This window comes from Schistocerca gregaria, chromosome 3 (assembly GCF_023897955.1).
Source record: "Schistocerca gregaria isolate iqSchGreg1 chromosome 3, iqSchGreg1.2, whole genome shotgun sequence".
Taxonomy (NCBI): Eukaryota; Metazoa; Arthropoda; class Insecta; order Orthoptera; family Acrididae; genus Schistocerca; species Schistocerca gregaria.
In genome coordinates, this window is record NC_064922.1 from 199872187 (window position 1) to 199896930 (window position 24744).

Below are 24744 nucleotides of genomic sequence, written 5' to 3' on the forward strand. Positions count from 1 at the left end.
TGAGCGCACTTGTTGTTGAAAAGTAGCTGGAGACTGTGGGTGGATGCTCAGTGTTCTATTTTCCTCATCTGCTGAAACATTGTCTGATTCAATGTCGGAAACTGACTCATCATCAGGAAGCGACAAGCGATACTCTACATGTCATTCTCTCTAGTAAAGTAATTTTGTAAAGAGAAACGCCTTCCTCATTCTAGTCTAGAGATGATAGCATCATCTTGATGTGGGGGTGATGAGCCACTTGGTACCTGTAGAAGATTAAAGTACGGGGGAAGGTATCTTCCCATTGCTCATGAAAGGGCTTAAAGTACACCATTCTACACTGAAGCGCCAAAGAAACTGGTATACAAATGCACATTGAAAGACAGGTCTGGCAAGAACGAGACAGAAGTGTACTCCTTCCGCTAATTGCTGCAGATTTCAATGCTGGGCCATCAACAAGCGTCAGTTTGCGAACCATTCAACGAAACATCATCTATATGGGCTTTCGGAACCGAAGGCCCAATCGAGTATCCTTTGTTTTTGCACGACACTAAGCCTGGGCCCATCAACACCGTCATTGAGCTGTTGATGACTGGAAACATGTTGCATAGTCGGACGAGTCAAGTTTCAGATTGTACGGGTATGGAGACAACCTCGTGAATGCATGCACCCTGCATATCAGCATGAGAATATTCAAAATGGTGGAGTCTATTCGTGTGAGGCGTGTGAGGTTGGAGTAATATGGATGCCTGATACGACTCTGAGAGGTGACACATACGTAATAATCATGTCTGATCATCTGCATCCATTCGTGTACATTGTGGCTTCCGGCGGACTTGGGCAATTCCAGCGGGACAATGCGACACCCCACACTTGCAGAATGGCTGTTGAGAGGCTCCAGGAACACTCTTCTGAGTTTAAACACTTCCGCTGGCCATCATGTCCATATTGAACACATCTAGGGTGTCTTGCAACGTGCTATTCAGAAGAGATCTCCACCCGCTCGTACTCGTACGGATTTATGGACAGCCCTGCAGGATTAGTGGTCCATTCTCCCCAGCACTACTTCAGTCATTAGTCGAGTCCATGTCACTTCTGCGTGCTCGGGGGTGCCCTACACGATGTTAAGCAGCCGTACCAGTTTCTTTGGCTGTTCAGTATATTTAAAAATAACACTTGCTTCAATGGTTCGCCGGTAGATGAGTTAAGAGTCATTATCACATACCACAGTACATGCCACTGCGGTCAAGGTCACGATAGCGAACAACGTCAACATCCTGGAATCTCAGGTACCACACAACGTGGGAGCAAACACAATACGGAACACCAGATGGCAGCTACCGTCACAAGAGGTTACTGCAGATTGAGCGAACATGATATACAATTCCGACAGCATCTTGATGCCTCAGAAAGCGCCCTTGCAGGGGCGTACCGAATTCAGAACGCCAGGAGGACGACACAGTCACGAGAGAATGCCGCAGCGGTCGCGAACAGCGTAAGGAATGCCTACAGCATCACGATAATGCTAGGAACGTGCCTGGCGGCGCAGACCTAGTACAGATCGCCCTAGGACGGTCACCACCGTGGAAGACATCCATAACAGACGAGAACAGAAGATGGACGCTTGGAGGTGATATCACTGCAAGAAACAGAGATAGCGGGCGCGGACGGCATAGTGAATACCAGGCACCGCCCAGGCCTATTTAGGCCTAACCTATTTCTAACTGCGTAAATACTACCAGAAGCTGTAAATTTTGAATGTGACGTTGCTGAAAGAGAAAAACATGTGTTCATTTGCCATGTTCCTGCCATGTTATCTTCTTTTATTGCGTATTAGTGCGGAGCTGATGTAAATTACGTGATTTTGTGACATTTCTGGGGATTCGGTCAGCAAACCGACCAGCCTCAGGAAACACTTTATGAAGACGCGAATCACGACGCGCTGGGAAGACGCTGACCACCGGCAGTACAGCCGATTCTACGAGATGACAACGAATCGCCGGGAAAGTTTACGAAATTATAACAATGAACTTGGTTTGTATTCATCAAAGGTTCTGACTCATCATTCAGTTTGTAGCAAACCAAGCATAGCTCTGTTTGAACGTCAATATGAAACTAATGGAATACGAAGTCGTGTAAGCTTTAACAACAATCCCTTACTACAAGTATATTTGCAGAGCCCTCTTGGATGCTGTGTACAATCCCTTCTTGTAAATTCAATTTCCTTCCTAAATATTCCATTACCATTCCTATTCGTGTCTTTTATGAAAATGTTAAGAAGTACAACATACTGAGCATTTCAGCTTATCTGCTGTGTAAATATGTAAAAACTGATAAGTGCGATAACGCAGAGAAAGATAAAGGTAATTTGTTCATCAAAAACCTGTGATGAAAAATATTATTCGCCGAAGAACAAAAAAAAAAACCGATTTCTAACTGCGTAAATACTTCCAGAAGCTGTAAATTTTGAATGTGACGTTGCTGAAAGTGAAAAACATCTGTTCATTTGCCATCTTCCTGCCATGTTATCTTTTTTTATTGCGTATTAGTGCCGAGCAGATGTAAATTACGTGATTTTGTAACATTTCTGGCTAAATAATTATCTATTTCGCTATACTTTGTCGAATTCATTATTTGGTAACAGTAATCATCCTGGCTCACCATTACACTCGTAATCGTGATTATCTTTTTCTGTTTTACAGCAGCCAGGAAGAAGAGGTTGGAGGTGGACTGTTCGGAGGCCAAATACCGAGCCCTATCAGTGTCCATTCGTTAACTGCTTCCGTTTACGAAGCGAGAACCCCCCTGAGATATTTTGACCAATCAATTCACTTGTTGTACACAGAACGACGTCTGCCACTCTATTAAAGCGCTGTTACAGTCCCTTTTCTGAAAAGAAGTGAACGATGATGGAATCTTGCAGCTATATCGGCGCAGCAGAAAGTTATTGAATTGCGCCGTATGGTATACTCACAGAGAGAAATGTTGGGCGTTTGCGGTGCGGTCGCTCGGAGTTCAGCAGAGGGCAGTGCAGTCTGCCTCCCACACTTTCTAACTCAAAGCACAATTCTATTTTCCAGTAATTCACTCCCAATGAGCTAAATAATGGAACGGTTGAGATGTTTGAGGTTCAGAATAGTTAGTGCAATCTGCCTCGCACACTCAGCAACTCTGAGCACAATTAATTCCACCAGGAAATTAGTACCTTGTTAAATGATAACACTTCAGAATAATACTGAGAGAGCGTACCAATCTCCTGCACAAGCAGGAGAATTTATCAAGAAGAAAAATTAATAAAAATAAATTACATTTTCCTGGTTAATCAATAACGTTCTAGGTAGTGGCAGCCGTTTAACTCTGGAATACCGACAAAGTGAGAACACAGTTAAGAGATATAACCCGTTGATATTTATTTTACATTAACGGAGTATCGCATCATAATTAAAATAAACGTTCATTTGTTGATTAATTTGATTCTCACTTCAAGTGCTGGAAAACAGAAGATCTGTTCTCAGAGAATTACTACAACTGAGCATGAAGTACAATTGTGAATCCCACTTATTTGGGGAAATTAATAATTTATTTCAGAATTAATATTTGTAAGCAGAAGGCACCTGAAAGGTATTTCGAAGCAACTCTTGGCCAAACTACTTATTAAGGACGGGGCGGCTCACAAATGGAGCGATACTGGCGAAGCCCAGAACACGATTTTCGCAATAAAAACTCTCGAACCAAATAGCAACAACACAAGTTGCAGGAAGCACTCGTTAGCTGAGAGCTGGGCAGACTACAAGTACCGCAGGCTCTATTCGCGACACTCTTTTCTCGTAAGAGCATTAAGTAGCGCCAGACTGAACTGGACATCACTCGTAACCTCTGTGAAAAAGACGCCGCTCTTTGGTGGCAGACAGGATCGCCCAGCGTGATTGGCTGATTGAAAGGGGGGGGGGGGATTATGGAACTAAACAGCGAGGTCACCAGTCCTGCGATTCAGAAGTTACTTGCATCAAACTACAAAGGGAGGCAGCTAAACCACACAGTAGAAGGCATAAAGGGTAGGCCAAATCTAAAAACTATAAAAACAGAGGGGATAAAAGAGAGGTCTTTGCACAGGTGAGTGGACATGGGTCCCAGACCTAAAAAATACGAAGAGAGGCACCAATCACAACCACCCTGATCCCGATCCAGGAGTAAGGCGAACTTATATCTGAAAATACAAACCACTTACACGCAGCAAACTGAGAACTAGTTCAACGATCCGTGAATCGTCTGCTAATATTAAAGACAAGGAATCTGGAAGGCTATACTTAGTACGAAGGATTGAAAGAAGGGGACATTCCACCATTACATGGAACATCGCCATTCTGGCCTCACAGCAACGTTGCAGCGGTGACTCGTCATGCAAGACAAAACAAAGCGTAGACGACATAAGACAGTGGACTCCTTCTGAAAGGAGCAGAATGAAGTGTGTCAAACTGCAGTAGTCTCTTTAACTGCGCGGAGCTTATTATTGTGAGCAGTAGCGCACCAGATATCATTCCACTTTTGGGATGTGGAATCATGAAAGGGAATTATGGGTACATATCTGCCAAACGATCAGCCAGTTCACTCGCTGAGATGCCCACATGACCTGGGACCTGGAGAAATACAACTGAGCAGGCAGCATTATCGAGGGCAAAGAAGTCATGGATAGCAGTGAGCAAAGGGCGACGAAAGAAGCATCGGTCTACAGACTGCAAGCCATTGAGACGGAACATATTAAAACACTGTGGAGGGAGGTCTGAGTAAAAAAAAATGGAGATCCCTGTTGATGGCTAGCACCTCTGCTGTGAGCACACCACATTATCCTGGATCCTGGCAGTAAATGGTGTTTCATGCTTGTTGGAGACAAAAGTGTATCCCACCTTCCTTATCGTCTTAGAACCATCAGTGTAGAAGATGACAGCACCCTGGAACTCAAGGATGGAATGGAGAAGACTTCGAAATATCACAGGCGCAACAGAGATCTTAGGGCCATCGAATAGGTAAGTCCTAATCCGTGCTCGTGGCACCATCTAAGGGGGAGAGTGGGGGGGGGGGGGACTGTTGAGGGAGGAAATACACTGAACAAATTCCTGTGAATAGAGATGGTGATCCCAACAGAGGGAAGTGAGATGTATTCCAACCGGCAATCCAATGTGTGGGTGTGTATCAGGAGGGTGGTCAGGGAATCGTCGAAAGGCGATGGCGAAAGAAACCAGGAGTTGGTTCGATCTTATTTGTAGAGGGGGAATCTCCGCTTCTGCGAGAAGACTGTGAATGGAACAAGTTTAAAAAGCACCAACAGCCAGATACACACCATAGTGATGAACACGGTCAGCTACGTTAGGAGTGGAAGGAGCAGCCGAGCCATACACCTGATAACCATAATCTAGTCTTGACAAAACCAGAGCACAGTTAAGATGCAGAAGAGCCAGCACCTCAAGGTGTGTGGGCCAGGAGGCGGAGAGCATTAGGCTCCCACGTGTAGGTAATCATGTGGTGAATATGGGACAGTCATATTAGCCTTCTTTCCCCAAGAAAAGGGGCTGTGCTACAGCGGCTAGGCGTCCATCGCCAAAATAAAGTTCTGGATTGAGGTGTACTGTGGGAAGACGGCACAAACGCATACCTGTTTGTTTGAGGGAGAAAACGATGCCGTGGGAGAGGGCCGACACAGATGCCAATCGGGTATCATCTTATACCTGGCGTTTGGGAGCGGCTGCCATGTGGGGGCTGCACCAAATGCTATAATCGTAGGCATATAACACCCAAATGGCTCTGAGCACTATGGGACTTAACATCTGAGGTCATGAGTCCCCTAGACGTAGAACTACTTAAACCAGACGACATCACACACATCCATGCCTGAGGCAGGATACTAACCTACGACCGTAGTGGCAGCGCCGTTCCGGACTGAAGCACCTAGAATCGCTCGACCACATCGGCCGGCTTCAACGCCAACAGAAGTTACAAGCTCACTTAAGACTATGAGGAAGTGTGTGACGCTTTACACAGAATCCTGAGGGATACCGTTCTCAAAAATCCAAGGGATGCTGAGTGAAATGCCAACTCAAACCCAGAAGAGCTAGTGTGATAAAATATGGTGGATAAAAATCGTAGGGCATCTAAAATGTGATGGCACCAAGCCATGTTGTATGCTCGATGCAGGTCAAAGAAGACGGCAACAAGATGCGGACAGTTTGTAAAAGCCTCTCAGGTTACTGTTTCGAATAGGACTAAATGGTCAGTTCGAGATCGTCCTTCCCAGAAGTCATTTGGTATTGGGACAAAAAGCCAAAAGCCCCCAAGATTTGAGTACCCAATATAGTGGAGAGCTAATCGTTCTTTCGAACAGTTTACAAAGTACATTGGACAGGCTAATCAGGCAGTAGGGGTTCTTCCTGGGCTTAAGGAATGGTCATCACAGTAGCGCGTTTCTTGAAGCACAAGACAGAATGCAGAATAAAAAGCAACAAGTTGTAAGAATGGGTTGACGTCCATAAATAAGATGTCAAGTTTGAAGGGGAGATCCCACCTCCAGGAGCACCCAGATGTTCCTGTCCTGAGACTTACGTTTCTTCTTCTTCTGTTTCAGAAGTTGAAGAGGACACTGCACAGAGCGATAACAAGCTTTCACAAAATCTGGTACAAAAAGAGAGCAGGTGGCCTTTATTCGCAGACACCGTGCCTCCTGTGGATGAGTTGATGATGCAGGCCTCCAGCCATGGGACACCAACCAAGGGAGGGGGAGGCGACACTTCTTTGGCTGGAGAGAGTGAGCAGCACATGGAGAGGAGGGCATGGGAACTACAAGGGAGGGGAGATGAGAGAGGGATGTAGAAGAGGTCGGCGGGGAAAGAATGTAACAAAGACAAAAGCTGAAGAAATCGACGATGGATGGAGGCGATCACATGTTTGGTGAGCCTCAGCATAAGATAGACGATATAGGAACTTGTACTCTTGGATGGTTTTTTTTTTTTGTTTCTTGTAAACCACGCAATCTGGCGGGTGTGTAGAGTGGCAATCACGACAGTTGACACACATAGGTGGTAGAATGTAGAGCCTCCCCTCATAGAGTGGGTGATCAGTTACCACACAGAGAGTCAACCATACAGTGAGAGGACATAAGCCCTAAATGCAAACACTCTTTAATGGTGGGAAATACTGCTTCAGCTCGCATTGGTAACATGTTACCTTGACCTTCTCTGGGGCGGTATCCAGCTCAGAAGCCAGAATAAAGGCGCCAGTATTTGTGCAGTGTTCTTTACAACCCTGCTATACATTTTGAACAAAATGAAGCCGTGTCTCTCCACATTAGCCGAGAGTTGCAGGATGAGGTCCGTGTGATAAATCACCCTCTGGATAGTATTCAGAGACTGGTTAGGGGTCATAGACACTGAGAGGTCGCCAGGGCGATCACAAGCATCGTCAAAATTTTCGTCAATATTCTCCACAGAAGACAACAATGGCTTTGTGGCAGTGAATGGGTCTTTGTCCGACCTAGTACAGACCAGATGGCAGAGAAAGTGTTCCATACTAGACAGCCAGGGTGTAACAGGGATGGGAAAGCTGCAGGTTCATATGAAGCAGCATTCAATCGTCCACTACTGGTCAAAGATACAGCCTTTTGACAACAGCCAGATTTTTGCAGCTTGATACACTTAATGCACCAAGCATTTACCCTGTTACCACCCACTCCAATCAGGAGCTCACCCCATGGCCGCCACCCTGCCACAGCAAAGGCCGTCTGGCATAGTGACTGTTGACGGGAGTTTCAATGCTCCAGGACGACAAGCAACCACTCCTTAGCATAAATGTGGTGGGAAAAGTTCAGGTGTCATTAGAGTGATCCCTATGTTGTCATAGGGCTCAGACAGATGGGTACACAACAGCCCCACCACAAGAACTGGCTACATCTGCTGTTGACCTGGCACTGGGGGAAGGGGGATATGGTGCGAGAGGAAGAGAGGAAGGAAGGTGGGAAGGAAGGGGTAGAAGGAAGGGAGGAAGGAAGGGGGAAAAGAATTAACGAAAGGCAGAAAATTGGGAAGTGGAGGTCAAACCCAACTAAGTGTACATGTCAGAACACCGAGACAGCGGAAGGAGGTTGCAATAGGGAATGAGCGAGGATAAGAAAGGAGGGGCTCGGCGAAGGAAATGAGGGAAGGAAGGAAGAATGGGCTACAATTGCTCGGAGCTCCGTGTGCACCATGCACAATCTCATGGAAGAACCGTGAGCCACCTGGAGGCCAGCAACCAGCTTGGTCCCCGACTCCTCTCCAACACGTTTTACCCTGCTCTCACACACGAGGAGACACAATCTCCACCTTGACAAGCTGCAACGGAGTTTAGATTCCACTAACTCGAAGGAGATATACTGTATGAACAAGCTCTATCAGCACTGCAATACATAGGTGAGAAGCAACGTCAGCCAATGTAGGTCACTCTCTTTTAACAAAAAATTGTCCTAACAAAACCTTCCGACACTCAACGACGTAATCTGTGTGATCTGAAGTAATCGTCTGTACTAACACAGCGACATCACGTAAGATTTGATATTCAGCTTCTCAGGCGATAAATCACACTACATCTCGCTATTATATGTGAAAGGATGGACACAAAAACACTCTTCATGGTATAATGGGGTCTTTGATAGCCATCTGGATATTAATTACAACAAAGCATCCGACAATCAGGATTCACTAGCTTCGAAAGGTAACCTATCTTGAAAGCTAGTATCAGTCACCTGAGAAATACTAAATGCAAGAGTCTACGATTAGTAGGAACGATGTACTTATTTTACCAATAACAGCAACCTACAGTGAACCTTACACTGTGTACACTGACAACACAACTAAACACATCCTCGGCAAAGTAGGTACAGGAAATGGGGATAAATTCTAGTGTCCGATTCCACCCGTCGGCTTTGACCAATGACGTCATACGTAAGCAAAGATGCTGCTTATCGGCAATCTACGAAGGGATCGGATCATACTCGTAAACAAACGAATATAGCGTGCGATAAAATCATACATTTAACGTGACTGTTATTTACGCACGAATTACATGTAAACGAGTTGAAGATATCCGAAATAAAGAACAGGAGTGTAAAAAAATTGTGCCTAGTTAGAATTATTGCCATAAAATATGCGAGTGGAGGGGCACAGAGAACCATAAATAGTATTACACTATAGAGCATGGTGAACTCGCCCTATTCCAAAATTACACTAATTCTATTATTGATTATTGATTCAAACGAGAGAAGCATAGGGTAGTTGGGGTTTTGGGCGGGGAGAAATTAAATTACAATAGAGCCACTGAAAAATAAAGCGAATTACAAGAAATAAGAGTTACAACAATAAAATATGAAAAACGAACACTGTAAATCCCAAACAAAGCAGGAACTCAAAACTGCAAAGACACAGCGAACCCCATCGGCCGACCCTTGTAACCAAACGACATTAAAACGATGGAAAACCTCCCCCCAGACCGAGCTAGGTGGCCCAATGGTTAGACACTGGACTCGCATTCGGGAGGACGACGGTTCAATCCCGTATCCGGCTATTCTGATTTAAGTTTTCCGTGATCTCCCTAAATCACTCCAGGCAAATGCCGGGATGGTTTCATTCAAAGGGCACGGCCAACTTCCTTCCCCGTCCTTCCCTAATCCGATGAGACCGATGACCTCGTTGTCTGGTCTCCTTCCCCAAAACAACCTAACCCAACCCCCAACCACCCCTCCCCTCAGAGAAACCAAAAAGTAGTATACCCATAGTACAGTAACAGAAAAAACGCAACGTAAAACAAGAAAAAAGTATCAGACCCACCAACACCTAACAAAATGAGGCTTGTAAATTTTGCTACTTTCATAAATGCAAGAAATACACCGTAACCTTAAGGAATACTCTTCCTCCAACAGTATTCACCCAGATGGCCTTGCAACACTGAAATCCTTCTCCTTCCCCGCCCGACAACAGATTTTACAGCCCCCCAATAACCCTCGATAGTATTGGTATATGACTCCGTCTTTTAATATTTCAACTGAATATTGTGATTCACGACCAAAGAATGATAACCCTTTTCACCCAACCCCTTGTACGAAGCAAATCCATCCGACATGATTATGGAATCTTCTTCCAGATATTCTTCTATTAAAGATGCCAACACTCCCTTAGTGCGATTTGGTACGACCCTAAATACGTCATCACAACCCCCTCCAGAAACTACTACTCCAAAAACCCAAAGCTCAACAACATCATGTCCCCTTTCGTATTTACTCTTTCCAAAATGCGAATCGTCTACTTCATGTGTAACCCCTGCCACCTCCCCCTGTCTCTTTCCCAGTGATCCCCTATGTTTTATAAATTCCCCGCAGACTTCTCTACAAGATGAAAATCATCCAACTGTAGTGCCACACGAAAACCAATAGTCGTGCATGACAAATTTACGAGAAGACTGACAGCAAAAATAGTAGGTTAACATGACTAATACTTTTAAATTCAGCCTCGGTCTCTCCAAGCACGTCCCCATGCGTATACATCTCCATACATTATTTTTTTCGCGCCTCCGCATGTAATCGTCGAAAGTTCGTGATAATGGAATCTTTGTCAAAACGATATAATTTCACAAACACTTGGATAGCAAAATTCTGCAATAACCCCTAATTATTGCAAAAATCTTATAGCTGATCTATGGTCTGTCATTTTCTCAAGCAGAATTTTTGCTGTAAACACAACTGACTCATCCAAAGGGGAAAAGCAATTCCGCGAGAAATCAAAGTCTTATAAATCACGACTACTTTCATTAACAAAAGATGCCGAAAACATATCACTATATGAAAACAAAACAATGTACATCGAATTTAAAATATACGCGGTGTAACGACGAAATCCAGAGAAATCATTTAACGTTCATTGACCCCAGTATGCGGCACAAACAAAATAATATCACACATTATATCATTGGTCAAAGCCGACAAGTGGAATCTGACACTAGAATTGACCCGGAAATGGTAGCTATTTTAGATAATTGTTGAAAACGTCATATACATCCCTTGCCTCTTGTAGATGCTGCTCTTTTTTTAAGCTTCACCTAATGATTGTAAACTATTGGCCATTGCAATTGCTACACAAAGAAGAAATGCAGATGATAAAGGTTATTAATTGGATAAATATATTATACTAAAACTGACATGTGATTACATGTTCACACAATTTCGGTCCATAGATCCTGAGAAATCAGTTCCCAGAACAACCATCTCTGACAGTAATAAAGCCCTTAATACGCCTGGGCATTGAGTCACACAGAGCTTGGATGGCGTGTACAGGTACATTTATCTGCCCATGCAGCTTCAACACGATAACACAGGTCATCAAGGGTACTGACGCGTATTGTGACGAGACAGTTGCTCAACCACCATTGACCAGATGATTTCAGTTGGTGAGATATCTGAGGAACGTGCTGGCCAGGGCAGCAATCGAACATTTTCTGTAACCAGAAAATCCCGTACAGGACCTGCAACATGCGGTCATTCATTATCCTGCTGAAATGTAGGGTTTCGCAGGGATCGAATGAAGGGTAGAGCCACGGGTCGTAACACATCTGAAATGTAACTTCCAACGTTCAAAGTACCGTCAATGCGAAAAAGAGGTGACGGAGACTTGTAAACAATGGCAGGAAGTGCAGGACCTAAGAAGGGCGGTGCACACTGACAATCCGCTGTGGCAGCGAAATGTCAACCGTCGTCCCCATACCATCACGCCGAGTGATACGCCAGTATGGTGATGACGAATACACGTTTCCAATGTGCGTTCACCGCGATGTCGCCAAACACGAATGCGACCATCCTGATGCTGTGAACAGAAACTGGATTCATCCGAAAAAATTACGATTTGCCATTTGTGCACCTAGGTTCGTCGTTGAGTACACCATCGCAGGCGCTTCTGTCCGTGATGCAGCGTCAAGGGTAACCGCATCCATGGTCTCTGAGATGATATTCCATGCTGCTGCAAATGTCGTCGAACTGTTCTTGCAGATGGTTGCTGTCTTGCAAAACGTCCCCATCTGTTGACTCAGGGATCGAGACGTGGCTGCACGATCCGTTACAGCCATGCGGATAAGATGGCTGTCATCTCGACTGCTAGTGATACGAGGCCGTTGGGATCCAGCACGGCGTTCCGTATTACCCTCCTGGACCCACCGATTCCATATTCCGCTAACAGTCATTGGATCTCGACCAACGCGAGCAGCAATGCCACGATACGATAAACCGCAATCGCGATAGGCTACAATTCGACTTCTAACAAAGTCGGAAACGTGATGGTACGCATTTCTCCTCCTTACACGAGGCATCACAGCAACATTTCACCAGGAAACGCCGGTCAACTGCTGTTTGTGTATGAGAAATCGGTTGGTACAACAATATCCTTGACATTATTGACTTTTTATCATAATAAACTAGTTCGTTAATTTCGACATTTCAGAACGGAAAAACTTTTCACCTTTCCGTAGTACGCAAAGTTGCTTTCCCTGCTTGAAGATTATGTTTCTTTTCGTTGTAAGTCGTTCACTGAAGAATACTAATCCTCTTTAATTTCTTTGAACTTTGCTTTTACCAATATTCCACTCTTTTACTTTATTAGCCTTTGGACTCATTTATTCCATAAAGATATATTCAAGATGTTAATCTGCTTTCAAATAAGCCTTCGATTATTCTTTCTTCTCATATTTCGGGGGTAAAGGACAAGGCGGATACTGGCTTTCAGTTTCAAACTGTTCTTTATTTCCAGTAATTAAATCTTCCACAGGTATGGCCTACAAGCCAGCGTTTAATTTTTCAACCTCTGGTTCTCTATTTAAAACCCCACTAAGCGGGAATGTAATGAAAAGAAAAAAAACTAAAAACCTAAGTGTCACCGTCACTTTTCAGCTACAAATAATCAAAGCTCAACCACTTCAGGCATTGACTTTCACGACCCATTAATATTTAAATCTCAAAACACAGCACTCCATGGTCTCTTTCAGTGAGAATTAGGGTGTTCTCTTTTCTTAATGGTTCTTGATTTGTCATTTATGGCCAAATAAAGTTCCGATTGTTTACCAATAACTAACTATTACGCATGTCCACTGTTCTCTTTGATACAGACCACACATTCAGTCCATCCAACGATATCTCCGGAATTTACTATATTGCGACACTCACGCCGAAGTCACACAATAAGTCCTAGCCCAAATATCGCTAAAGCACTATTACTTAGAGCTTGCGCACACCTTTACAAGCACAATAATACATTGCAACTCTACTATCTCTTAGTGCCACATCGCGTGAACACTTCTCTTCACATACAGCAGCCAAAGGAATATCTCACAAAACTATAGAAACTCGTTTTGCCTGCCATCGCATGGCTTTTAAGCAGCACAAGGCACCATTAATCACAACTAGGGAAAAACTAATCTCATACTCTAATAAGTCGGAGCTTTTCCTATACCTGGCAGTCTGCACTCTACCAAAATCGGCGAAATAACCATTGTCTACACAAGCCGATAACCTTATCAAAATACTTTTCTAAACGACTTAGAACTGGTTTGAACACACATGAGCTGCATCCCCAATGCAGACTCCTTCACGTATTGTACGTGTGAGCCAATCTCATCACACTCTTGAGATAACCTCTCTCGAAGGTCACTACTCGAGTAATACTCGGATACTACAAGTGAAATCCTTTAAGGACAAGCCAAGAACCCTTCTCTGCGATCAAACATATCGCACTAATTCTCTCTTCTGTTTCTTCTTAGCCGTCGCCGGGAAATTTTCGTAGTGGCCACATGCATAGTAGTTGTTATCTTCACGCCGCGATTCAGCAATAGGCTGGGTGTTGCAAAACCGCTGACTTGACAGGACACAGCTTTTCTCGACCACCAAGAATCTCATATCTACAACATTATAACACAAAAATGTAAGAAAAGGATACAACAACTTAATCTCTTGATTCTTGTAGCACATAAAAACGGATAATAAGTTGAGGCGATACAAACAAATGCGATTTTTAAGGGCTGAAGACCATTTGGCGTATTACAAATTTCTTTTCCCACGCCACTTTACAAGGAAGGCTTACCTAAATTTTCTAGTTTTCCTGTTGTACTTGTAGAGACTAATCAGAAGTTTCCTGCAGGCGATGCTCTCTTTCCTTATTGGCTGCAAAGTTAACGTGCGAAAAGTCGCTCTTTTTCCACACTCTGTCCAAAAATAGAACTTTGGCTTCGCCTCTGCCATGCTTCCAGGAAACGCTAATCCGTATTTCTCAAGGTCTTTGGAACCAACCAAAGAACAGCTCAATACACAGCAGAAAGACGGCTAGCATTACTCCCCGCTGAAGAATAGCCCTCTCGGCTGACTGCTGACTGTTTGATACGGCTTAGTCCGCCCATGCGAATAATTCTAGGAACATCTCGAGACACCGCTATCCAATCTCACGAACCCTCAAACGTGTGGGTAGCCACGCGTTTATCGTCCCATCAGTGGGGGATTTTAGCGAGCACAGAATTTGACCTACACCTACCATGTTCTTCTCACGGAAAGACCCAGTCAATGCAATACATTGTGCAATTATTAATGGTCGTATAGTGACATGTGACAAATTAGTATTGTCACGACGTCCATCGTCAATGTGGGTGACTTCATGTTGCACGAATTGATTTATTTTAAAATAACATATTCTATTACTTGCTGATCTACGTCACCCTCTTGAGATAAATTCAGTTGAGCTATCTGATTTATAGACAGGAAAGGAACACCTGAAACGCTACAACTCGACCCCACGATCCTCGGATTGCCATTGTGTCGCTGAGTCAGCCGTTCCCTGGAAACAACTGTGGTGTCACCACCAGACACCACACTTGCTAGGTGGTAGCCTTTAAATCGGCCGCTGTCCTGTAGTATACGTCGGACCCGCGTGTCGCCACAGTCAGTAATTGCAGACCGAGCGTCGCCAGACGGCAGGTCTAGAGTCGCCCAGTTGTACAACCGACTTTGCTAGCGATGGTTCACTGACCAAATACGCTCTCATTAGCCGAGACGATAGTTAGCATAGCCTTCAGCTACGTTATTTGCTACGACCAAGCAAGGCACCATTATCAGTTTCTATTGATATTGTCAATCATGTACCGACAAGAGCGTCGTTCGTCATTAATGGATTAAAGTTAAGTATTCCACCAGCTACGTCCGTTGTTTCTAAATTCTAATTTCCTTGTCCTGTTCCAGACCTCACGCCAGCCTGCGTGAGCTAAATCGCGTGCCTTTCGGCCTCCACTAGTAACACAGTGTTGGCTCTCCTGCCAACCCCAACAACAACAACCAGCACCAGAAATTTTCTAAGCGCTTGGCAAGCTAGAGCTCTCCTTTCTGTCACTTTCATTTCTGGCCAAGCCCTACACACGGCATAAATTTGGACGAAATAGACGATTACGAGTCCGAGCGGTCCTTTTGTAATCCAGAAATCTGCAGCGAATAGCAGGAGGACCTCTACAGGAAAGATACTCGCTGCACGTGCTGGATACTTATCCTTGCATATCATCAAGCAGAAAATGTTATTCTTGTGGTCTTCAGTCCAGGGATGGGTTTGATGTAGCTCTTCGTGCTACTCTATCCTACGCAAGCCTCATCACCTCCGAATAACTACTGCAACCTACCGCCTTCTGGATCTGCTAAGTGTATTCATCTCTTAGTCTCCCTCTACGAATTTTACCCTACATGCTTCCATCCAGTACTAAATTGGCGATCGCTTGACGCCTCAGAGCAGGTCCTACCAACCGATCCCGTCTTCTAGTCAAGTTGTGTCACAAACTCCTGTTCTCCCCAGCTCTAATCAGTACTTTCTAATTAGTTACATGATCTACACATCTAATCTTCAGCATTCTTCTGTAGCACCACATGTCGAACGCTTCTAGTATCTTCTTGTCTACACTGTTTATCGTCCGTCTTTCACTTTCATACACGGCTACACCCTACACTTCACAAAAATACTTTCAGAAAACACTTAATTCTATACTCGATGTTAAGAAATTTGTCTTCTTCAGAAATGCTTTCCTTGCTACAACCAGTCTACTTTTTATACCCTCTTCACTAAGACCATCGTCAGTTATTTTGCTCCGCAAAAAGCAAAAATCATTTACCACCTTAAATGTCTCATTTCCTAAGCTAATTATCTCAGCATCACCTCATTTAATTCGACTACATTCCACTAACCTCATTTTGCTTGTTTTATGTTCATTTTATATCCTCCTTTCAAGACACTGTTCATTTCCTTAGGCTGCTCGTCCAGGTCCTTCGCTGTCTCTGACAGAATTACAATGTCGTCGGCACTCCTCAAAGTTTTTATTTTTTCTCCACGGATTTTAATTTCTAATCCAAATTTTTCTTTTGTTTCCTATACTGCTTGCTCAATATACAGATTGAATAACGCCGGCTATAGGCTACAACCCTGTCTTCCTACCTTCTGAACCACTGCTTCCTCTTCATGAATCTCGATTCTTATAACTGCCATCTGGCTTCTGTCCAAATTGTAAATAATCTTTCGCTCCCTGTATTTTACACCTGTCACTTTCAGAATCTGAAATAAGGGGTATTCCAATGAACATTGTCAAAAGCTTTTTCTAAGTCTACAAACGCTATAAACGTAGGTTTACCTTTCCTTAACCTATCTTCTAAGTTAAATCGTTGGGTGAGTATTGTCTCGCGTGTTCCGACATTTCTACTGAATCCAAACTGATCTTCCCCGAGGTCGACTTCTACCAGTTTTTCCAGTCGTTTGTAAAGAATTCGTGTCAGTAGTTTACAACCATGGGTTATTAAACTGATAATTCGGTGATTTTCACACCTTTCAGCACCTGCTTTCTTTGGGTTTGTAATAATTATATTCTTCTTGAAGTTTGAAGGTATTTCGCGTGTCTAGGTATTTCGGGTGTCTCATACATCTTCCTCACTAGATGGAAGAGTTTTGTGATGGGTGTTTCTCCAAAGGCTAACAGTAGTTCTAATGGAATGTTGTCTACTCCTGGGGACTTGTTTCGACGTAGGTCTTTCAGCGCATTGACAAATTCTTCACGTAGTATCATATTTCCCATTTCATCTTCATCTACGTCCCTTCCATCTCCATTATATTGCCTTCAAATACATCGCCCTCGTATAGACCCTCTATATACTCCTTCCACCTTTCTGTTATCCCTTCTTTCCAAAAACATTTACGTTCATAGAAATAACCGTATAATTCCACTTCAGGTCTTCCCGGGTGGTTAACATTGGAAGTGGGAATGACAGGTATATCCATTATCATTCTTTGGCTTGTAACTAATGAAAATGACGAGATTAAGGCCGGAAGGTGTAATTGCGTTAATGTTTCTTCCAGTAGATGGTACTTTTCGTCAGGCTAAGTAATGTATTATCATCTACAAACAACGTTCTCCATTGTTTATATTGGTAAGTCTTGAAATTGTTTTAGAGCTTGGGAAAGGCTTATTCTGTTTACCTGACAAGTGGTACAACAATCCACATTTGGTTGAGAAACTACCTGGTAAGAACACTGACGCTGTCGTTTTCCGTTGGACAAAACGAGAAGTTCTCTGACTTGATGAATGTTGAAAAAATGAAGATGAGTGTATATGTAATGGCATATAAAAATAAGCAGACGGTCATGATATGGAAGGATTATAGAGGCGTCGTGTAGGTCATACGTTCCATGACGGCACATTTCAAAAAGTAAATTCAAAATATGGGATCGCGCAAATTACTAGCGTTGTCATGGATTGCAACAAGAATATGAAAGGCGTAGATAGGAGCGATGCTCTGTTGCAATGGAGCCAAATGGCCAGCAAAAGACGGCATCTAGCTGTGAAAAAAATCAGATTGCACTTCACGATTAGTCTCGGAAGATAGTTGACCACATCACCTCCACGACAAGGGTCATCAATTGATCTCCCACCTCGATCACCCAAAACGATCTGTTACATAGTCAGGCATTTCGCCAAATACGACGGAGAAAAACCCGACAAGGAGCTATGGAGTATGCAGAAGAAGAGATTCTACTTGCGTGCTGAATGTGGAGCTTCTCTTGTGCAGCGCTTATTCGAAAACACGGTGCCTGACAACAAAGGTGAAACGAGCAGAATGGGATGAGGAAACAAAATTAAACTTCACAATTTTAGAGGATATATAATGTTATTTCAGTGATTCCATATTCGAGTCAAATTTAGAACTTGTAATGTGACCCGACATACACTATCAGTATTACGTTGCTCTCACCTTTCATGGATGAATGCACTGACTCGGTTAGAAAGGGTGCCATAAGCCCGATGTATCCTCTCTTGAGGCTAGCTGGTCCACAATTCTGGTAACTGGTTCTTGATATTCTGAATACTGTAATGGACGAAGTTGATGTCCAAGATGGTCCTCATATGTTCCACCAAGGACAGAAATGGCGATCATGCTGGCTGTGGCAGTATCTCAGCTTCATGCAGAGAATTCGTAGACACACTTAACATAAGTGGACGATCATTACCCAGTTCAAAATTGGAACCATAATACTGTCACAATAAAGGTAACACAACGACGCATGGTCCCGTAATCTACTGCATTGCCGTCAGGGTTCCCTTAGTAAGTACGAGCCGTGACCCGCAGTATACTCAGTGGCATCCCTGAGCACGACACCAGGAGTGACACTGCTGCGACTCTCCGAAACAATGGAAAAACGACACCTCTCCCCAACACGCTGCCATAATGGCCGACGATGGCCATCCAAGCAGTGCTGAAGCGCGATTACTTGCTGAACAAAATACTACACCATTCATATACAGTAAATGGTTCCCAATCATGGCATGACTCCAAACTTAGCTGTTTGGATTATTGTTTTAATGGCATCTTGCACATGGGACAGTAATACTCTAATCCTGAGACTAAAAGTCTCTGTCCAGTGTTGTCCAGTGTTGTGATATGACCTAGAGGTTGCTGCGAATTCCATTCCTTCTGCCCGGTTGGCAGGCGCAGATCTGAAAAGGTTATGACCTGCTTGGTGCACAGTACAACACTCTTCCCTTGTGATCAGACTTGGTCGACACGAAGATTGACGACCAGTTTTTCCTCCCTCGAGCTCACATGCAGTCCTCCAACGAGACACTATCACGTCTGAATGCTGCACAGAACTGCATGTTGTAAGATTCGACCAATTGGTCAAATAGAGAACCGCAATGAGGCCCCTGTAAAACCTGGCACTGTTCACACCTGATGTATACCCTACTACACCCAATAAAAACACTTACGATGAACAAGACTAATGCACTCTGGTGGACATTCTACCTGCCATGCAGAATTGCGAGTTTCATTATTTACACATCCATCTATCATGTGTTCATCTTAGACATTACATTGGCATCAGGCCATATATTCTGAGCACTTCAAATATTTTATCAGGCAGAGTATTTCACATAGAAAATGACCTCTAATCTTGTGAAAATAAAACGTTTTTCTCTTATTTAATGTATTCGATTTGAACCTGATCCAATTTAGGACTGTTTTGCACATCTGCTTCTACATCTGCATGGCGACTCTGCAAGTCACACTTCAGTACATAGCAGTGGGATCTCCGACGCCCCTTCACACTAATTCTCTATTATTCCAATTTCGAATAAGCGCATGAAAAAAAAACCAAACTCCTATATCTTTCTGTGCGAGTTCTGATTACCCTTATTTTATTATGATGATCGTCTGCCCCTGATAGCTTAGTGGTCATCACTACAGAAAGTTAATCCTAAGGACGCAGGTTCGATTCCCAACTGGGTCAGAGATTTTCTCCACTCAGGGATTGGGAAAATGTTGCCACAACGAAAGAAGCCTTTGTCTTAATGATTTCCAGCTCAAAACCAGTATTGTGTCATTGAAATGCTCTCTCCTGTTTCTCGACAATAAAAAACGTGCTGCCAATCCTATGTGATAAAGACACCGTGATGCGCAACAGTACTCCAAAAGAGGAGGAAGGACAACATCAGAGGGCGTTCCCCCCTCCCCAGGGCTTCCCCTATCCCCTCCCCTCCTTCCCTCAGAGGCGTTTTCTTCCTTAACCCCTTCCCCCCCCCCCCTGCACTCCCTTCTCAGCTGTTTTCCTCTCCAGTTCTTCCCTCCCCAGCACCTTTCGGCTCATCCCCTGCACTGTCTCCCTTTCTCTCCCCCTTCTAGCACCGCCCCTCCCCCTATCTTGCCTTCTCCGTTGTATCCCTACCCCTGACAGATCCTCCCAGTTCGTTCTTCATCATTAGCGTCATGTTCTGTGTCATGCACAAGGAGCGACAAGTGCTGTAGCATTATTGTGTAATTGACTTATATGTAGTGTTTCTGCATGTGATTCTTCTGTGCTACGCTGCCAATCGCAACTTTTGTTCTCTGGCCATAATTCACCTTGTGTTCTTTTAATCCTTATGTTGTGTGGTTTTTACAGTTTTATTTCCAATTTTAGAGTGACCTCCTTTTGTATGCTCTCTTCCATTATATTTCCCCTTTTTATATACACTCCTGGAAATGGAAAAAAGAACACATTGACACCGGTGTGTCAGACCCACCCTACTTGCTCCGGACACTGCGAGAGGGCTGTACAAGCAATGATCACACGCACGGCACAGCGGACACACCAGGAACCGCGGTGTTGGCCGTCGAATGGCGCTAGCTGCGCAGCATTTGTGCACCGCCGCCGTCAGTGTCAGCCAGTTTGCCGTGGCATACGGAGCTCCATCGCAGTCTTTAACACTGGTAGCATGCCGCGACAGCGTGGACGTGAACCGTATGTGCAGTTGACGGACTTTGAGCGAGGGCGTATAGTGGGCATGCAGGAGGCCGGGTGGACGTACCGCCGAATTGCTCAACACGTGGAGTGTGAGGTCTCCACAGTACATCGATGTTGTCGCCAGTGGTCGGCGGAAGGTGCACGTGCCCGTCGACCTGGGACCGGACCGCAGCGACGCACGGATGCACGCCAAGACCGTAGGATCCTACGCAGTGCCGTAGGGGACCGCACCGCCACTCCCCAGCAAATTAGGGACACTGTTGCTCCTGGGGTATCGGCGAGGACCATTCGCAACCGTCTCCATGAAGCTGGGCTACGGTTTCACACACCGTTAAGCCGTCTTCCGCTCACGCCCCAACATCGTGCAGCCCGCCTCCAGTGGTGTCGCGACAGGCGTGAATGGAGGGACGAATGGAGACGTGTCGTCTTCAGCGATGAGAGTCGCTTCTGCCTTGGTGTCAATGATGGTCGTATGCGTGTTTGGCGCCGTGCAGGTGAGCGCCACAATCAGAACTGCATACGACCGAGGCACACAGGGCCAACACCCGGCATCATGGTGTGGGGAGCGATCTCCTACACTGGCCGTACATGTCTGGTGATCGTCGAGGGGACACTGAATAGTGCACGGTACATCCAAACCGTCATCGAACCCATCGTTCTACCATTCCTAGACCGGCAAGGGAACTTGCTGTTCCAACAGGACAATGCACGTCCGCATGTATCCCGTGCCACCCAACGTGCTCTAAAAGGTGTAAGTCAACTACCCTGGCCAGCAAGATGTCCGGATCTGTCCCCCATTGAGCATGTTTGGGACTGGATGAAGCGTTGTCTCACGCGGTCTGCACGTCGAGCACGAACGCTGGGCCAGCTGAGGCGCCAGGTGGAAATGGCATGGCAAGCCGTTCCACAGGACTACATCCAGCATCTCTACGATCATCTCCATGGGAGAATAGCAGCCTGCATTGCTGCGAAAGGTGGATATACACTGTACTAGTGCCGACATTGTGCATGCTCTGTTACCTGTGTCTATGTGCCTGTGGTTCTGTCCGTGTGATCATGTGATGTATCTGACCCCAGGAATGTGTCAATAAAGTTTCCCCTTCCTGGGACAATGAATTCACGGTGTTCTTATTTCAATTTCCAGCAGTGTATATGTTCTCCTATATCTTCTCCTTTATGTTGTTTTAAATGTCTTGTGTTATACACATAATGTCTTTCAGCTGAAGAGTAGCGCCTATGCTGCTGCCAGCTCGCCCCAGACGGGGAACTGAAATACAAAAAAGGAACAAAAAGAAGATCTATAACATCAACTTTCAGAATGCAAGAAATAACTTTTGTTTTACTTAATGACTCTGTCAACTGAGACGATATGCCATAAACATGCGATTTTATTACAAGGCATCTGTGAGGTACGATGTCAAAAGCCTTCAGGCAATGTAAGAATACGGAATCAATTTGAAATACCCTGTTGATCGCACTGAACACTTCGTATGAGTAAAGAGCTAGGTGTGTTTCACAAGAAAGATGTTCTCTAAATCCGTGTTGACTATGTGTCAAAAGACCGTTCCCACTGAGATAATTCATAGTGTTCGAACACAATATATGTTTCACACTCCTCCTGCTTATCGACGCTAATGATAATGGCCTGTAATTTAATGGCTTACTCCTATTGCTTTCTTGAATATATTGAAGTGACCTCTGCAGTTTTTCAGTCTCTGGATATGGATCTTTCTACGAGCCACCGACTGTTACGTATCGAACTATTGCATCAGCATACTCTGAAAGTAACCTAACTGCTATACAGTCTGGACGGGGAATATTTGCTTTTATTATGTGATTTAAGTTGTTTCACTAGTCCGCGGCTATCTACTTAAAAGTTACTCGTGTTAGCTACCGTTCTTCATTCGAATACTTGATTGTTTATTTCGTCTCCTTTGGTGAAGGAATTTCGGAAGGCTTCGTTTAGTAACACTGCTCTCGTAACACTACCATAGATAGTATTCCCACTGCTATCGCGCAGAGAAAGCATTGATTGTGTCTTGCCGCTAGCATACTTTACATACGATCAGAGTCTCTTTCGATTTTCTGCCAGGTTCCAGACAGAGTTCCATTGTGGAAGATATTATAAGAAATGAAGTCCGCACTAAAATTAAAACTTCTGTACAACGCCAGAAATGGGGATTTTACGTTCGTTTGAACATCCAGCATCTCTACGATCGTCTCCATGGAAGAATAGCAGCCTTCATTGCTGCGAAAGGTGGATATACACTGTACTAGTGCCGACATTGAGCATGCTCTGTTGGCTGTGTCTATGTGCCTGTGGTTCTGTCAGTGTGATCATGTGATGTATCTGACCCCAGGAATGTGTCAATAAAGTTTCCCCTTCCTGGGACAATGAATTCACGGTGTTCTTATTTCAATTTCCAGGAGTGTATTTCTTTGAATTCAAGCCACATCTGGTTTACACATACATTATTAATTTGGAAGCAGTGGAGACTCTCTCAGGAAGGTGTCGGGCGAATTTGTATCTGCTTTTTTGAATAGAAATATTTTTTGTTTATTTTTGGTGGATAAGGGAGTTAGGATATCCAGTTTCGCTATCTTAAACCCTGTGTTCTTTAATCCCTATATCCATTTTGATAATGGCTTTTAGTTCAGGATTATTACCCTACTGGCCATTAAAATTGCTACACCACGAAGATTACGTGCTACAGACGCGAAGAAAGGAAGAAGATGCTGTGATATGCCAATGGTTAGCTTTTCAGAGCATTCACACAAGGTTAGCGCCGGTGGCGACACCTACAACGTGCTGGCATGCGGAAAGTTTCCAACCGATTTCTCATACACAAACAGCAGTTGACCGGCGTTGCCTGGTGAAACGTTGTTGTGATACCTCGTCTAAGGAGCAGAAGTGCGTATTATCAAGTTTCCGACTTTGATAAAGTTGGGATTGTAGCCTATCGTGATTGCGGCTTCTCGTATCGCGACAATGCTGCTCGAGTTGGGCGAGATCCACTGACTGTTAGCAGAATATGAAATCGGTGGGTTCAGGAGGGTAATACGGAACGCCGTGTTGGATCCTAACCGCCTCGTATCACTAGCAGTCGAAATGACAGGCATCTTATCCGCATGGCTCTAACGGATCGTGCAGCCACGCCTCGATCCCTGAGTCAACAGATGGGGACGTTTGCAAGACAACAACCATCTGCACGAACAGTTCGATGACGTTTGCAGCAGCACGGGCTACCATCTCGGAGACGATGGCTGCGGTTACCCTTGACGCTGCATCACAGAGAGTAGCGCCTGAAATGGTGTACTCAACGACGTACCTGGGTGCACGAATGTAAAAACGACATTTTTTCGGATGAATCCAGGTTCTGTTTACAGTACCATGATGGTCGCATCCGTGTTTGGTGACATCGTGGTGAACGCACATTGGAAGGGTGTATTCGTCATCGCCATACTGGCGTATCACCCGGCGTAATAGGCCTTTCTGGATACAGAAAATGTTTGACTGCGGCCCTGGCCATCACATTCTCCAGATCTCTCACCAACTGAAAACCTCTGGTCACTGGTGGCCGAGCAACTGACTCGTCACAATACACCAGTCACTGTGGTATCGCATTGAAGCTGCATCGGCAGCTGTACCTGTACACGCCATCCATTCTCTGTTTGACTCAATGCCCAGGCGTATGAAGGCCGTTATTACGGCCATAGGTGGTTGTTCTGGGAACTGATTTCTCAGAGCCTATGCACCCACATCGCGTGAAAAGTAATCACATGTCAGTTCTAGTATAATATATTTGTTCAATGAATACCCGTTTATCATCAGCATTTCTTCTGGGTGTAGCAATTTTAATGACCAGTAGTGTAAGTACAATGAAACCTAGCACACTCTTCATCCGTCCACATGGGTTCTGCT